This window comes from Cyprinodon variegatus, unplaced genomic scaffold (assembly GCF_000732505.1).
Source record: "Cyprinodon variegatus isolate N-32 unplaced genomic scaffold, C_variegatus-1.0 Scaffold251, whole genome shotgun sequence".
NCBI classification, from domain to species: Eukaryota; Metazoa; Chordata; class Actinopteri; order Cyprinodontiformes; family Cyprinodontidae; genus Cyprinodon; species Cyprinodon variegatus.
In genome coordinates this window covers 132053-137579 of record NW_015150704.1, presented here as the reverse complement: position 1 = coordinate 137579, position 5527 = coordinate 132053, and positions in this window count along the sequence as shown.

The window sequence follows — 5527 nt, the reverse complement described above, 5'->3', positions numbered from 1 at the left end:
CCCTCAATCACGAGTGGGGACTATATAGTGAACTCAGTCAACTTACCATTTGGACAGATATTCACTTTCCCGTTGGTCAACTGCGCTGTACCTGCGCCATCTCTGTTATTTAATTATATATAATTAAATAACAAAATCTGTTATTTAATTATATATAAAAATTAAATTAATTCGAAATTTTCAAACTTTTGTGACAATATGGTCTGATAAAGAGTATGTTTATGTACATGTTTCAGGCAGAATGATTTAAAATTCAAATATGACTTCCCTACAACTAATTTGAATAACCCCCTGCTATGAAAGTGTGTTGTTGCAGGTTAGAGCAATACAAGTTTCCTGAGATCTTTAAAGGAGTTTTCTGATTACAGTCTTAAAAACTTTGATGTAAACCAAACCAGCTTAGAGTGTACATTGTTTTGCTTCACTATACTGAGCCTCTGGCAGGTCTATGAGCCAACAGATGCAAGTCTAGTGCCAAAGGCAGAGACGTAAGCATATCATTTGCAGCAGGAAGTTGCAGGAGCCACTGAAACAACAGATGTAAACCACAAATACAAGAGAAAAATATATTTACATGTAAGGTTGGGCAAGGCAAGTTTATTTGTGTAGCACATTTCAGCAACAAGGCAATTCAAAGTGCTGTACATCCTGAGAAAGGGATGAAATTGAGGTGGAAGACTAAAGCAATTAATCTGGAATGCATCTTGAAATTATTTAGTTGACAGTTCTGACTACAATGAGATGCAACTCTAAAATATATATATATATATATATATATATTTTTACAAATTTGAATTGAAAAAATTCAGAGTTGCAGCACTTCTCGAAGTTTGTTCCAGAATACTGGAGAAATAATATCTACTTGTCCTGTTTTGGTTTCCAGGATGCAGAGCAGACAAAAAGAGCTTTAGAAGGTTGATACTTTGACAGCAAATTGATAATGCATTTAGTGTCTAAGCTATTCAGTACTACATAGTCTAAATGAAGTATTTGGACATGGGTGAAGTACTATACTTTCTTAGTCTTAGTGAGGCCATGGGCCTGTTTAAGGCAGTTAATTATTTTATCTATATATAATGCAAACTGACATGTTTATTAATGGATACATTCATTTACATTTTGCAACTAACATTTCATTAATCACAGTCGTTAATATTTAATTTAGTTGTTATACTTCTGTGATTTTAAGTTATACTTCGTAATATATGGGGAATGTCTGCAGAGCCTTCCTGAAGAGTAACTTGGCACCCTGTTGGTTTAAGAAAAGGTTGTTTTTAATGTCATATGATCAGAGTTCCTTCTACCACATGTTTTGACATGCTCAGGGCTTTCTTTCAGCAGCTGCTTTTTTGCATTCTTTGTCAAATGTCACAATGGCAGAGTACATATGCACTTAGAATTATTCAATCCACTCTGCAAAGTGTGTTTACTGGCAACATTTCACAGGAAAGGTTTATAAAAGTTTGGAAGAAAGCAATCAAGAGCTGCACTGCACTGCACTGTTCTTGAAATAAAACAACTCGCATTTCTGGAAAATCCTGGTACCATTACATAAGTGTTCGAAATTGACAATAAGTTAATAGAGAATGTAAAAATTTTAGAGAGATCATTACGTTTAAACAGGAAAAGGATACATAAAAACCATCAAATTAATATTACACCACCTGGTGGCAGAATGAGGAAGCCATACATATCTTAGATTGCATCATTTTGAGCTTTCTTTCAGGAATGCACAATTTCATTTTGTGCTTAATTTGGGGAAATAATATAGTTTCTGTTGGTCTATATAATTAAAACCATTGGTGCTTGTGGTTGCCGCCTGAGAAAATGTTAAAAGTTTAAGGGATATAATATTGTGCCAGGAATAATTCAAGTTTAGGGGGAAATTTTGAGCTAAAGCTACTGTATTGTCAACTGCTATTTGTTCTTCTAAGTTTTATTTTTATATAACCAATAGATTATTAAAAAGGAAAGCCGAATTTTTGTTTATCATAATACAGTATTTAGTTATTTTTAGTCTTACAAAAGTAACTTGATACCTATTTATAAATGGCTTGTAACGTTTTTGTAACCAGCTCTTAAATTATTTAATCATACACTTAACTGTCATCTGATTTATTAGCAAACACATGATGTCAATATCTAAGAAACCAGTTTGGTCTAGGTGGATTATGAGAGGAGGGACTTTATCTAATCATTTTGCTAAAGCTTTACAGAATATTTTAATATCCACATTAATTAAGGATATGGGACGATAGCTGGTCGGAATCTTTCCCTGGCTTAAGCAGGAGACTGATGGTGGTAAGAGCAACATTTTTTTGGCACCCATATATTTTGATTTCACATAAATCCCAATTTATGAGAATATTTTTCCTCAGAAAGACATTTTTTTTTCTGTGTGAGCTTTCATTGTGGGTTCTCAGTTAAACTTTATTTTATTTTCTGTATTGTCAAGTCTTATATCTTATTTAATTCTTAGTTTTAGTCTCTCTTGTTACATCTTTTCAGCATTTTTGCTATTATTTATTACTTGGTCTAGTTTTAGTTTTTTATCCTTTCTCTTGTCCTTAGGTTGTTTTCTATGGCTTCAGTTATCTCCAGTCCCTCTTCTTATCCTCTAGTTTTCCCATTGGTTATTCCTTATTTTGTAGCCAATAGTTTTATTCCCCTTTAGATGTATTTAAGTTATTTTCTAGTTACAGTCAAGCCATGGTTTCCCTGGTTACTCTTTGTTGCCCCCTAGTGCCCTTTTCCTTTCTTTCCTTTCCCTTTAGCTCCTTTCTGAAGGCTTCTGTCCACACCCACTCCCAATTAACTGATTACTCAACTTCCTTGTTCTGTCTCCTATTTATACTCCTCCTCTGCAGTCCCTCAGTGCTGGATTCTCCTCATTTCTTCTTGTATGTTTCTCCTGAGCATCTCTAATTTTTGATTTCTGAAGTCCCAGCCTGTTATTTGTGGGTTGATGTATATTTGTACCATCCATGTCACCATTAAAACTGCAAAAACTATTCCTATACTCTGCATTTGGGTCCACAACAACATCCACCAACCCTGACAAAATTGTGATATCCCTTTAAAAATAATTGCATTTTTACACTTTAGGGTATGAAACATATAAGCATAAATAGACAAAAAAAAAGTGGCATTCAACAAAATACAGAATTACCTGATATTTAATTTTTTTTATATTAAAAAATATTTTTCCATAAACATGAGAATTGCAATAAAAAGTTCTAATTAATACTTACTAATGATTTTCCAAGGACCCTAAAGAATAAAAAAATATATGTAAGCATTGCATATTATATTGCTGACTGTGATTATCCACTGGGCAATAATACAAAGCAAAAGAGATGTGCTTAGTGGTTTAATGCCTCACAAAGCCTCGTCTTACCCTCACAGTCTAAAAGGTTTCAACCATCGCAATTGCTTTTTTTAATATTCTGATGTCAGTTTATTTCCTGTTCCTCCCTTCCTGCCCTGTTCTTTCTCCATCAGCCATAAGTACTAAGCAATCCCACTGACCTGTGTTTCTGCATTTAGCCGATCGCCTGGCCCTGCTCTTTCTAAGCCCTCAGATTACCTTAATTTGTGTCTAGGTTCTTGTGCTAGCCTCATGTTTTCATGCCCGTTTACAAACCTTACTGGTTTTTGTAAGCCAAATGCCCATGTAGCTTTCTCCATTTTAGTCCAGATGTTCAACAGTATAACACACAGGCATAAGCTGGCTGTACAAAATAAGTCTAACAATGGTCTTTTGGGAAATTGTAGACCACAAATCTTAAGCTCCATTTACTGAAGGGCTGGGGGCCTGCCACTGTTACAGTAGATGATATTTTAGCTAAACACACACGTATCACATAGCTAAGTCCTTAGCAGGACTTTGAAGAGCTAGGCTACATGAGGTGAAACAGTAATTCAGTCCACTGTCTCAGGTTTGCTGGACCTGGGACACATTCAAACGGCACATCAAGTCCTGGAATTTGACACCTCTGAAACAGGCTGTAAACATCAGCTAGCAAACAGTTATTTTTATGGGGTATACTCTAATTTTTGGCAAGAATTTTAATATATTCAAATGACTTTGTTGGATTTAAAGGGTACAAATTTATTCTGGATAGGATAAATTAATTGAGAGAATGCAGATAATTTACAAAATCTACAAAATCACTACCTTTAGCTTTATGCAGATGTCCTGCTTATAAACTGCCTAATATGAAATTTGGACTATATAATTACAGACTAGAGGCTGAGAACACTGGGTGCTGTGCAGGGTGGTTGACAGCAAAGGCTGGCATATCTGAATCTAACCTCATCTTCATTTGGGTCAAAGGTTACAAGGTACATTTTTCTCTGAGAGTTTGAGAGAACCCTCAAGACTGTGTTATATTCATTTGTTTGTGTCTTCTCAAATATGCACCATTATTAGTCCCGACCTTGATCTTACAGTTAAATAATGCCTTTTAAATTCCCTCACCAAAATGAATCACAATTGAGCAGTTCTTTTTGCATTGAAAAAGTATAAAATGAATATTAATGTGAACAAAGTTTGGATTGCAGCACTGTGACCTTGTGGAAAGCTTTTGGGTATGAATCCCAATCAGACTAGTTCCTCAATAAAACCTTAATATGTTATTAAGCCATAAATATTTTTAAAAGATTATGAAAAAGATGTTTGTATAATCAGTTTAAGATAATGACAAATGTTTTTAAACATGTAATTTATAAAAATAATATAAAGTAATAATTAATACCCAAGTTTGCTCCATCCTACCATGAGATGTCCTAATTTTCTTTTAAAATAATTTCTCTGAAAGCATTCTTATAAAGCGGAGGTCTTCAACAGGGGGAAGCTAGCCACTGTTATGCTGCGTTCACACCTAATGTGCCAAGTTGTATTCGCGTGCTGCTTCATTTTTGATGCTTGTACAAGTTTAGTTCTGATGCGCAGCTGAAGCATCTTTGCTAGGGTGGCCAGCAAAGGAGGACACTTTTTTCGTGGGGGGAAGTGTCAGATGCTGGGCCACTTACTGGACTGGACCTCAGCAGAGAGCCATGAGCCGCCCGTCCTCAGCTGGAGGAGGGGGGCTGGGGACCGGTAAGGTAGGCGGGGGCAAAGTACAGGGACCAGGTGTCCAGGGTACGATGGAGGTTCGGTCGATCCATCTCCCGCTGGCTCCCTGTTTTGACTACGTTCTGCACTGTAGTCGACCAAAATCCCGGCTGCTGCTCTGGCTGCGCGTTGGAATAGGGGGTCTGATGCGCGTGCGGCGGAACTACCCTATTCTTTCTTTGCCTGTAACAATAGCAGCTATATTTGCTGTGATGAGTGGGTAAAAAGTAGTTTGAATCTATTTTGAAGTGAGAAAGTCCACCTAAAAACATCATCACTGCAGTCAGTTCATGCAGTGTCTGTCTACTGTCGTTTCGACAGACAAAGGGACAGTCATGCATCCACCCCCCACAACACCACCCAACAGATCACCTCCACCCCCTCCTCCTCAGTGACAACTCTTTCCATAAA